Source organism: Lissotriton vulgaris, chromosome 2_1, assembly GCF_964263255.1.
Source record: "Lissotriton vulgaris chromosome 2_1, aLisVul1.2, whole genome shotgun sequence".
Classification (NCBI taxonomy): Eukaryota; Metazoa; Chordata; class Amphibia; order Caudata; family Salamandridae; genus Lissotriton; species Lissotriton vulgaris.
In genome coordinates, this window is record NC_141687.1 from 1,796,359,571 (window position 1) to 1,796,371,970 (window position 12,400).

Sequence of the window (12,400 nt, forward strand, 5' to 3'; positions counted from 1 at the left end):
GGATACCTACACATGCCCCTGCTCCATTTACTTGGCGACTTTCACCTGGAGTATTAACGGATCAAGTGTTGAGTGAACGCCTGCGGCAGATAGTTGAGGAATTTTTTGAGATCAATGTGGGCTCTGTTGATAGTATGAGCACGGTGTGGGAGGCCTTTAAGGTCTCAGTGCGGGGTGCATGTATTGGGTTGCGGTCCGGGGTCCTCACGTTCATCAGAGACTCAATGTCCAGACTAGAAAGGGAGTTGCTGGCTCTAGAGCGCCGACTGGAGGAGGGGGCGGAGATCACATTGTTAGCGGATATTAGGGCGAAGGTCACAGAATATAATGAATTGGCAGACCAAGAGGTGAAATTTCTGTCCAAACGCGCTACAGCCAGGTACTATGGAGAAGGAGGTTGGCCAGGTAAGGGGCTTGCTGATAGAATCCGAGATCCTTGGGCGAGGCACTGTACGGTATTGGAAATTGAGGATCAAGGAGAAGTGGTGACTACGTCGGATGGTATACTCGCCTGCTTCTCGAGACATTATGCACAACTCTATGAACATAGGGAAACGGCGGAAGAGGCAGACATAACGCAGTACTTGGAGGATGTGGCACTGGTGTGGCTCTCCAGGGGTCAACAGGAATTCCTAATGCATCATGTTACAGAGGCGGAATTCAGAGATGCAATCGCAGCACTCTCGAATGGAAAGGCGGCTGGCACAGATGGCTTACCCGCCGAATTCTATAAGACATATGCAGATTTGCTTATTCCGCGATTGGCAATGGTTCTGGAGGAGGCCTTTGAATGCGGACGGCTTCCAGGGACTATGAGAGAAGCGCTCTTGGTGGCGCTCCCCAAGCCCGGTAAACCACTGGATAAGTGCGAGTCATACCGCCCACTTTCACTCATGAACACTGACGTTAAAATAATTGCTAAAGTGTTAGCCACAAGACTGCGTCTACTCCTGCCGGTCATGGTACTACCTGATCAGTCGGGGTTTATCCCCCTCCGGTCCACCACTCACAACCTGAGGACCCTATTCGCCGTCCTGCATCTCCTTAAGCCAGAACTGGCCGCGGTGGCGGTCATGCTTGATGCCGCCAAGGCCTTTGATTCGGTAGCATGGAAATATATGCTAGCCGTACTACATCGGATGGGGGTACCTTTCTTTTTCACGTCCCTGATCGCCCTGTTGTATAATGCGCCTACGGCAAGAGTAAGGGTTAATGGGCATGTCTCTTCCTCCTTTCCGATACAGAGGGGGACAAGGCAGGGGTGCCCTCTTTCGCCCCTGCTTTTTGCCATCATGATGGAGCCGCTGGCCTGTGTCTTGCGGCAAAGGTATGCGGATGCAGCATTGAAGTTTCCTCTCAGATCGTTGGCTGTGTCAATGTACGCTGACGACATGGTTCTATATGTCAGGGACCCTGCACTCCACCTGGAAAACATACTTCGAGAGTTCATTAAATTCGGCCGACACTCAGGACTGACCATAAACTGGGACAAGTCGGTGGTGCTGCCTCTCACGGATGTTACCCACCGGGTCCCCTTGGAATTCCCGCTGGAATGGGCGACGGAGTCGGTTAGATACCTGGGCATCTGGGTGCATAGGGATTGTCAGGAAGTCATACGGGCCAACTACGGCGTAGCCATTTCCAATCTGGAAGATCAGGTGGCGAGATGGACTCGTTTGCCACTGACCCTGGCGGACCGAGTGTCGCTGATTAAAATGGTGGTGCTTCCGAAATTTCTTTATCTCTTCACAAACATCCCAGTTACGCTGAGGTCCCACTTCTTTGCGAGGCTCAGGTCCCTATTAATATCTCTCACCTGGGCTGGCAAGAGACCGCGAGTGACTTGGGAGGTGCTGATCAAGCCATACGATCTGGTTGGGTTCGCCCTGCCGGATATGAGGCTTTATTATCTGTGTGCGCAGGCACACTTTGCAAGTTACTGGATAGCCGCTCCGCCATACACTCCGCACGTAGCGCTGGAAGCAAGCGCGGTTCTGCCATACCCATTAAGAGCTATGATCGCAAATAAGCACTCGGTGTTTGAGAAGGGGGAGATTGACACCGTGCGGCTCACGGCGACTGCATGGCATAACTTGGGCAAACGGGCTGGTAGACTACCGCTATACGCTCCGGCTATGCCGCTACTTTATCACTCGGATATCTCTGTGTCGGGAGAACCGGGGGGTCTGCAGATCCTGCGGGAGGCTGGGCTACAGACTATGGGAGACCTGTTTCCGGGCGCATCGTTTCTCTCCTCTCAGGAGATGACGGCCCACTCGACGAATGCCACTATGTCCACCTTTGTGTATGTCAGGTTACGGGCCGCCGTGCGTGACTTATACCCTACTTATCCGGAGGAACCTCTGGCCCTGAGTGCCCTGCAGTTGCTATATACAGTCAAGGACAGGACTAAATTACTATCTAAACTATATGAGGCCGCACAGGAAGATGAGGGCGGGGGGGCGGCGCTGGCTAGAGCAAGGTGGGACAGGAGTCTCCCGGAACCGCTAAGTGATGACGAGTGGAATGAATGCTGTGCTATGACCGGGGGGTATGTGATCAATGGCAACTTCCGCCTTCTACATTATAAATTTCTGCAACAATGGTACTATACGCCTACCCAACTGGTAAGATACGGCCTTAGGTCCACTGCTCAATGTGTCCGATGCGGGGCCGAGGAGGCCGACTTTATACACCTGGCCTGGGGATGCCCCCGTGTCTACGATTTCTGGAGGGAGGTAACTGAAAGGCTGACTGTCATAACTTCGATTGAGGTGAAGCTGGATGTACGCTTGTGTCTTTTGGGCATTGCTTCTGGTGTGGCGGCTCCGGCGCGCCGACTGGTGGTGCTGGCGCTTCAGTTGGCCAAGAGGAGGGTTGCTATGGTTTGGGGAGGAAGGAGAGCGCCTGAGGTACAACTGTGGCTGAAGGATATGGCCTATTGCAGGGACCAACTGAACTGTTACTATGAAGAATTACCTGCGGCGGCTCGCCCGAGGGATGTATGGACTCCGTTCACACTTTACATGTTGTCTTTGACGGAAACCGACAGCGACGAGAGTGTGACTACTGCTTTGTCTGACGGAGGGGATGGAGCTGCATGAGATGTCCTTGTGAAATAGCGTTGAGATTGCCCTGTGTGTTGCGCGGAGTGACTGGACGATGGTCGTGTAAGTGGGAGTGTCTTGGTCTCCTGAGATTAGCATGGCAGGCATGCCTTAATGCTCCTCGCTACGGCTTCTGGGGAGTTCTGTGAAGGTGGTGAAGGTTCCCTACCTCGGGGATGCCCTGTTAGACATCTGATGTATTGACTACCCTATTACATTATAACTGCTGGACTTAGAATACTCACTGTGATCAGGATAAGTTGGGGAGGGGGGGTTGGGATATGTTGACATTACCTTTCTTTATAAAAACTGAAAATTAGACCAAGATCACATGGGGGCGAAACGACCGTACTCAATGGGTGTGCTGAACTTATTGTATCTGGATCTACTGTAGTGCCTACATGAGCTAAGACTTCTGGACTTCTGCACACGTGCCTCTGGCGTATGGTCTCAAGCTTGTATGATATGTGTGGTACTCCGATGGCGGCCGGCCCCAACAGTGGGTAGTAGGCACACCGCTGTGTATATGAACAATGTGCAATAAAGGTCTTCCAAAAAAAAAAAAAAAAAAAAACATCACATAAGCGTATTATGAAGGAGGGTAAAGTATGCAAAATTTTGAAACACATAACCTGGATAGCTGTACTTTCGCTGTTAGTGGATCAGATTGTACACATTCCTACCCGGTGTCCAAATGTTAATTACAATAACAGCTGGGTCAATGATACATTATGCAGCCCCTTCCTGAATGTGGCCCTAGTAAGAATATCACGTGTTGGTGGAACACTACGGTAATCAGACATTTCAAACGTCAATGTCCAGTATCAGCACACTTTCTCAAGTAAGGCCCTTATTACCAGTCGGACAGAGCAGAATCCTGGGGGTAATACAGTCCTGATTGATTCAGAGTTGCCTGTGTTCTTACCAGCCGCGGCCAGTGCAGGTAAGGGTGGTGAGGCGATGGAGAGGGGCGGGCAGGTGTTAGTCGACAGAGGACAGAATAGGTTTTATTTATTTATTTAATTTTACCTATTCCATCAACTTCATCCATCCCACCCTGTCCCACCCTGTCCCACCCCCGCCCGCCCCACAGGTCTTACCTGCGACAGCCACCATTGGTTCTCACACCTGCTACCGTCTAGTAGGGTAATACAGGGCCCGAAGATCTGCCCAGCCCCCTACAGGCTCTCTCTCACAGCATCCAATACTCTCCACAGCTTTAGTAGAAACTCTTCTGCTCGCCTACACCCTCTCACCTCCTCACCACCTCCAATCTCCAACCCCCTCAAATCTAAATCAAGCAGGTTGTAATTCTAAGAGAACAAGGTGTAAAAAATGTGATTGACAGAAGAAATAGACCCTTTAATCCCTGGTGTTCATGTTTATTCCCCATTCTGGTGACTAAACTTAAGAATGCCTGGCTTTTAGGCAACAAAACATCCAGAATCAGTAATGTTCGGCCTGCAATCTCACCTTCTACACAAGTGCCACTTTGTAATGTGGCCCTAGGTGTTTGAAGGATGAAAGGGAGGCCCACTTGGAGGACTGGAACAGATTCAGTCTTATTAGACCTGACATATAACTACTACTATATACTATCCAATGGACACCCATTCCAAATCTTCAACTTTTTTTTGATAAAGTAGGTAATATCTTTGAAGAACAGGCAAGTGAATTCTTTTTGACAGAACAATTTGTACATATCACAGCTGAACAATTTTGACTGAATATCGTTTGAAGCAAAAACACCGTGCAGACTGTTAGAATCAAGAGAGCTGTGCAAATACTGTACGCCTTAATAGTATGTTGACACAGTGACACTCCTTCACTCCTCCTTGTAGTTGAAATAAATAAATAATAGCCAGGCTTATACTTTGCCATAGAAACAGTGGTCATGAATTTCACGTTGCTGGAGGAGTCGAAAAGTGTGACATTTGAGCAGTGAGTACCAAACATTTGTAAAAGGAAAAAAAAAGCATTGGCAAAGCAAAAAGGTGTTGGCTGTGCGATAGCCAATTGCTTTGGCAATGTGTTTTAGCCATGTTGTACACCCCCGTGGCTCCTGTTCAGCATGGCTCAAGGTTAGTGGAGTGGATTGGAGTGGGGTGGGGTGGAGTAGGGTAGGGTAGGGTGGAGTGGAACAGATTGGGGTAGATAAGAGTGTGGTAGATTGGGACAGAGTAGAGTGGGGTAGATTATGATAGAGCAGAGTGCTGTAGATTAGGATAAAATGTAGTAGATTGTAGTAGATTGTAGTGGGGTAGATTTAGGGAGATTGAGATACAGTAGGGTAGTTTGGAGTGGGATAGGGTAGGGTGGAGTGGGCAGATTGGTGTAGATATGAGTGTGGCAGATTGGGGTAGAGTATAGTGGAGTAGATTGGGATAGAGTGGAGTGCAGCGGATTGGGGTAGAATGGAGTAGATTGTAATGAGGTAGATTTAGGTGGATTGAGATAGAGTGGGATCGTTTGGAGTGGGGTAGATTAGGATAACTTGTAGTAGAGTGTAGTGGGGTAGATAGAAGTGGAGTAGAGTGGGACAGATTGGAGTGGAGTTCAGTGGGATAGAATAGAGTTGGAGTGAAGTGGAGGGGGTAAAATGAGGTTGAGTGGAGTTAGGTGTAGTGGGGGAGATTGAAGCAGAGTAGGTTGAGATTAAGTGGGGTAGAATAGGACAGACTGGAGTGGAGCAAGGTATTGGGGTTGACTGGGGTAGATTGCAGTGGAAGGACCTGGGGTAGATTGAAGGGAGTGGGGTAGATTGGAGTGGGGTAGATTGGAGTGGAGTAGATTGTGGAAGATTGGCCTGCGGTTGAGTGGAGTTGGGTAGTATGGAGTCAAGGGGGGTAGATTGAGGGGAGTACAGTGGAGTGGGATGGATTTGAGTTGAGTGAAGTAGTTTGGGGTAGTATGGAGTGGGGCAGGGTGGGTATATTGGGGGTGCTCTAGAGCCGATTGGAATGGGGTAGATTGCATTTGGGTAGACTAGAGAGTGGTGGAGTTTACTTGAGTGGGTGGAATACGGTGTGGGGGATTGGGGCAAAGTGGGGTAGTTTGAAGTGGAGTTGGTAGATTGGAGTGTTAAAGATTGCAGTAGATTTGAGTTGAGTGGGGTGGGGTAGATTGGAGTGAAATGGGGTAGACTGGAGTGAAATGGGGGTAAATTGGAGTTGAGAGGGATAGGTGGGAGTGGGGTAGATTGGGTGGATTGGAGTGGGGTAGACTGGGATACATTGAAGTGGAGTGGGGTAGATTGTTTTGGAGTGGGGTATATTGGGGTAGATTGTAGTGTGGTAGATTTGAGTGGGATAGTTTGGAGTGGAGTAGGGTACATTAGAGTGGAGTGGGGTAGATTTGAGTAGACTGGAGTAAATACTGGTGGGGAGTGGGTACATTGGAATTGAGTGGAGTGAAGTGGGTTGGGGTAGATTGGGTGAACTGGAATGGGGTAGATTGGAGTGGAGTTGGTTGGGATGGAGTGGAATGGGGTATATTGGGATAGATTGAAGTGGGGTAGATTAGAGTGGAGTGGGGTAGATTGGAGTGGAGTGGAATATATTGGAGTGGGATAGACTGGAGTGGAGGTGGATAGATTGGAGTGCAGTTGAGGTGGATAGATTGGAGTGGATATTGGTGTTAAGTGCAGTAGTTTAAACTAGAGTGGGCTAGATTGGGCTAGATTAGAGTGAAGTGAGGTGGATAGGAGTGGGGTGGGTTGGAGTGGATTAAAGTGGAGTGGGGTTGATTGGAGTGGTGCAGTTTCGAGTGGGGTAGATTGGAGCAGAGTCAGGTAATTCGAGTGGAGAGAAGTGTGCTAAATTGGAGTGGTGTGGAGTGGGGTGAATTGAAGTGGGCTGGAGTGGAGTGGGTGAGACTAGAGTGGGTTAGATGGGGTAGATTGGAGTTGGGTAAATTGAGGTAGATTGTAGTGGAGTGGAGTACACTGGAGCAGAGTTGGGTAGCTTGGGGTAAATTGGAGTGGAGTAGAGTGGGCTATATTGGAGTGGAGTGGACTAGAATGGATGGGGTAGAGTAGGGTAGACTGGAGTGTTGCAGATTGGAATGGTGTGGATTGGAGTGGTGCAGATTGGAGTGGAGTAGTTTAGAATGGAGTGGGATAGATTGGGGTAGAATGAATGGTGCAGGATAAAGTGAAGTGGGGTGGAATGTGGTAGAGTGGAGTGGAGTAGATTGGAGTGGAGTGGATTGGGGTAGATGGAGTCAAATTGAGTAAATTGGGGAGATTGGAGTGGAGTGTGTTTAGAACAGGGTACATTTGATTGGAGTAGATTGGAGTGGAGTGGGGTAAGTGTTGTGGAGTGTAGGGGCACAGAGTGGAAGGGAGTAGAGTAGAGTGGCATTTTGTGAAGTGACGTGTCCAGGTGTCATGTAGTTCCTAAAAATACATAGGATCTGCGTGCTTGTTGGACAACATAAACTGAGGGATTGGTGTCTAGATACCCCACAGGATATGTCAGCCAAACTACCAGCTATCTCACAGTGCCAGTATAAGCCCCCGAGCCCTACCAAGGAGCAAATAGTTTCTGGCAGCCATTGAGCATGACAACCCTTGACCCTTTGGGGATTGTGGAAACATTACAGTACTTTTTCCTCAGTCAATTGTATCTCAGCGAGATACACAGAATAAATGTTGGGGAACGTTCTCAATAAGTATTTATTGAACCTGTGCCATTCTAATATAAAACATGTTTGCTGCAACAATCAATAGACAGAAGCAAATGTAAGAGATTACAAGCAGCGACAGAGTAAACAGTAGATACATTTCTACCATGGTGCTAAGCAGCAAATACATGCAGGCATATATAAAAATAGTAATCTTAGCGTACTAGGAGTACCCCACCTAAAAGTACCTTAATTTATACAGCATGTATTTGGGCCAAGAATCCCCTAGGAAAGAGCCAGCCCCATTACCTGATGGGAGAGAATGAAGGACCCCGTCTGTGTCACGAGTTGGACACCCCGCAAGGGATGTCAGACCGCTGCATGTTGAAGCCTCAGCATGCAGGGACCTCCATGCCATTGTCAGCATAGAAGCATCTCCTCTCCTTACCTAATGAAGGTGCGATTCTTTTATATCAAAAAGGTAACCTTGGGGGTTCTACCACAATCGATATGTTGAGAGTATGATTATGTAGATGAGCCTAAATCAATAATTGTACCCTGCCACCCAAGGATGAAGATAGCTATGACTTTTTGAACAGAGCATATGAATCCTGTTATGTACGTCATGTGTAGTGGATTAAAATATGATGCTAAGCATCCTCATGCATAATAATTTAGGCTAGTTTCAAAGAAACCAATTGAAATTCATTCAGAACATAACTGGGTAAAAGGCCATTGCAAGAACCATTTTGCAGAGCAAGTTAGGACAAATGTAGGTAAAAGGTTGCATTGCTTCTTAGGCCTATGTTAGGAAACATAACACCCACTCCTTATCTGAAGGTTGACAAGGTTGCTAATGCTAAAATAAGCTTGCTAAAAAGCATAAAAACATTGTCATAAAATGAATGTCTAAAAACTTTTAAAAACATGTTATACGCACAAAAACAGAAAAAGATGCTATTAAAATTCAAAAGCTATACAAGTCCACTACAGAGTCAATATATGATTAGACTGACGAAGCACATCGACAGCCATGGTACCTCATTGAGAAAATAAAACAAAACGATGTTTCTCATTCCAATTTGGCTTGTTTTGGAAAAAAGGCCTAATTGTTCCCACCACACGGACAGCAAAATCTTTATGTGTCCTGTGTGGGAGATGCAACATCACTGTCACTCGTATTCGCAGACGACGGTCCTTGTAACAGGTTAATTGAGCGAAGGTGATCTTCTCCGGTTCCCACAGCAGCCTTTGAGGAAGCACTCGACACCTGTGAGACTGTTGTAGAACATTGCCGTTCCGCCAGGAGCTGAAGCATCCTGTGGAGTCTCTAGGAACGCCATCATCAATATGGGAATACACTGAGGACACTGAAACACATGGGCCTGTAAAGGGTCCAGTAGTAAGTCTAATATCCTGTGGCGCAACCAATGGAAGGGTCAAACATAGGTCCAACACTCATTAATTTCTGCAGAATAGGCAGCGGAATACAGGCAAGATGCAGTCAAACCAGAATGGTCTGAACTATAGGAACAGATGCTCGCTTAGCTCCCTAAGCCGAGATGTGCTGCGATGGGGCACCATGCGTTCACAACAACGTAGCACCAGCAGTGCTTTTTCCATCTTTCGATGAACTGGGATGCCCATTGCGAAGCAGGAAAATTAAAACCAGGATACCCACTATAAGTAGTAGGGCAAGCGGAAGCCCTCCAAAACCGCTTCCCAATATGGAGTGTATGAATACTGGAACGACTCCGAAGATTGTCTGAAAGTTGCTCAACAGTCCAGAACCTATTTGTTTTTTATAGGTGCACGATCCCCGAACCTATTCGTTTATATAGGTGCATGAACAGATATGTTAAAGATACAATGAACCGTTTTCCCAATATGGAGTGTGAAGTTCGTACAGACTAGTGCCTGTATATCAGATGAAGACTTTGAAACCTGAAAATAAAACGTCTTTTGGGCTGACGTTAAGGCCACATCTTTCTGAAAAAGCTTGGCATTCAGTCTGATCAGGAAATAAAATCGTATAAAGGAACCATTTACTGAAGGCCATAGCATTGTCTCTATAACTGTATCGGCCGGCGGAAACAATACTTGCATACAACAAGTAACACTGGAACTTACTGTGACCAGATATGCAATGCCCGGTACCATCCCAGACCAGCCTTGATCATTCAGCATCAAATAGCCCCCATTTTGAGAGCAGCGCGAACACTGGATGAATCACGGCAGCTGGGGAACCCTTTAAGTAACAGGACAAGTTTGCAACTGGAGCATTACAAGCCCCATGAACCAAAATGTCTCTGTAAACTAAGGACCCTCTTAAGCACTTTCACAGTTTGAACCGCTGAGAAAAACTAAAGTATCCCCATTTCTAAATCTGTATGGTAATTCCCAGTACTCGTGTATGTACACTTCTCCTAGCACTTCATATGTGACTACCTGATGGTATTTGAGACAGTATTGAAATTAGAATGTTTTGACCTGTAGTGTAATATAGCAGTGGAGTGTCATAGAGTAGAGTGTAATGGCATGTCCTATAGTGGCATGTCATAGAGTAGAGTGGCATGTTCTGGAGTTGCATGTTGTGGAGTGACATGGGGAATTGAGAGTGGAGTGGTGTGTTGTAGAGTAGAGTGGTATAAAATGGAGTGGGGTGGCATTAGAGTGGAACAGAGTTGAGTGGTTTAGAATGGAGTGATATAGTGTGATGTATGCATGGAGTGATAGTGCACTGCCATTAATATGTGGAAATGTCATCACCTAGTGTATTGCTTTACAAGAAATGTACTTAATTTGTACTTTCCTAATTCTGATATACTCTGAAATATCAGCCCAGTTCATTTACAGACATCTACATTCTACATGTTATTGTATGCTACAAAGAAGCCTTTCCTTTCACAGAAAAGATTGTCACATACATTTCATTACAAGACCAGAATCAACAATTATGCAATAATCTTTTATTGTTGCACCCCCCCAACATGCAGCACTTTAAAGAATGTTCAATAAATCATACGTAAAACATTCCAACACAGAATGTCGCAACATCATATAGCTCCATGACAACTGTGAGTCTTCCTCTTTTATTCGTTGCTCCTCCAACAGCTACGATCATTTTTATTTGTCTCTAGACTATACAATGACTTATATGTGTAATATGATTTACAGATAGAAGCTTACGAGGTAAGTGTTGCGCATGCATTGGGTTCCCTACTAATTTATAGTTGGGTAATGTGCTGGAGCAATTTTGAGCATTTTTCATTAATATTGAATGCCTGTTGAGAGCTTCGTTTTAGGAGCTCGCTCTTAGCTATCTGCGCTACAGACTTAACAACAGTAGTGTGTGGAAGCCACGCTCCGCGGCTGAGCAGACAAGGTGAGGTGCTGCCCTCCTAACCCAGGAGAAGGACCGCCTCCGGCCGCCTCCAGACTCCGCTGAGACCCGACTGGCGATTATGTGGCAGCGGGCCTTGGAGAGGCAGAGCCAAACAATTCTCACGCAGAAGTGCCCTCCCGTAGTCCTTGCAAATGAAGCAGCGGAAGGGAATGGTGCGCGATAAAGGACAAGCGTCCCAGATAAGCGGAATTGAATAGAGGTAAAACAACGGACTTGGACTCCTTGTCATCAAACAAAGCTTGTTACTTGGCAATACTTAAGCCAAGACGAGCCGACACTTGGCAACCACCTCGTCACCTGTTGGCACTGTTTAAACAATACGGACCCAGGCGGTCTCAAAGGAAAGTAAGCTGATTCACCTCCAAAAAAGTATTTTTGTTAATATAAAATCCCTACTTACCTACTAAGGTTTTGAGGGAAAGGTGAGAGATAATTATATATATATTTTGAAAGTAAGCTGGTGTTTTAAGCAGGTAAGAATATCAAGGCACAATTGGTGCACCACTTAACCTAGATACGTTAAAAAAAATTATTTAGAGGGAATTTAAGTCTACCTTAAAGGAGGCGGTCGAAGCTGTACTTGGTAAAAGGCCAAGGGACACTATAACTGAGGAAGACCCCCTGTTATCTTCACAAGAGGATGCACCTCTACCTAAAAGAAATCTAAACACCTCTCAGATGGGGAACACACCATCGACTGCAATTGAATTAGATCATTCATTGGTTAGCTAGAGCATCACAGATGACGAGGTTGTCCAAAGCAGCATAATAAGAAAGAGCAGACTTCTTGACGCAATAGTATGAGTAGCCCTCGCGGCACAAAAGGAACAAGTAGCCTCCATGGCACAAAGGAACGCAGTTTCATAACTGATGAGGAATACCCCTTTGACATGGATCAGGGTGAAGAGGTAGATGAATATATATTTGACCCAACTGAACGTTTGATAACGATCTCCTGGACGATGACATACAACAACCTTCCACCTCAATGGCCATAAGAGAACCATTCGGTGTTAAATGTTTAATCCCACCCGTATCACACGCACCCTACAGGATCCGGAAGATGGCCTATGGACCATGTCATGGCCTTTAACAAGCAGTGGATTCGCAATCCACTTGACAAAGAAACACATATTCTGATGAGTGCAGAATGTCCAAGACCCTTTTTAGATAACAAGTCAGGAATGACTCCAAACATTAGACCTGGAGTTGATGACTCTATTTAAAACAGGAAGGGACCGCAGAAAGGATCTGGAGCGCTGTC

The 12,400-nt window shown here is 46.6% G+C and overlaps 1 protein-coding gene across 1 annotated transcript in view; it reads right to left on the bottom strand.

Annotated features, from left to right (window-relative positions):
- The window catches only part of SYT12 (synaptotagmin 12), an 858,259-nt gene that overhangs the window by 734,359 nt on the left and 111,500 nt on the right, over window positions 1-12,400 (bottom strand). The window lies entirely within an intron of this gene.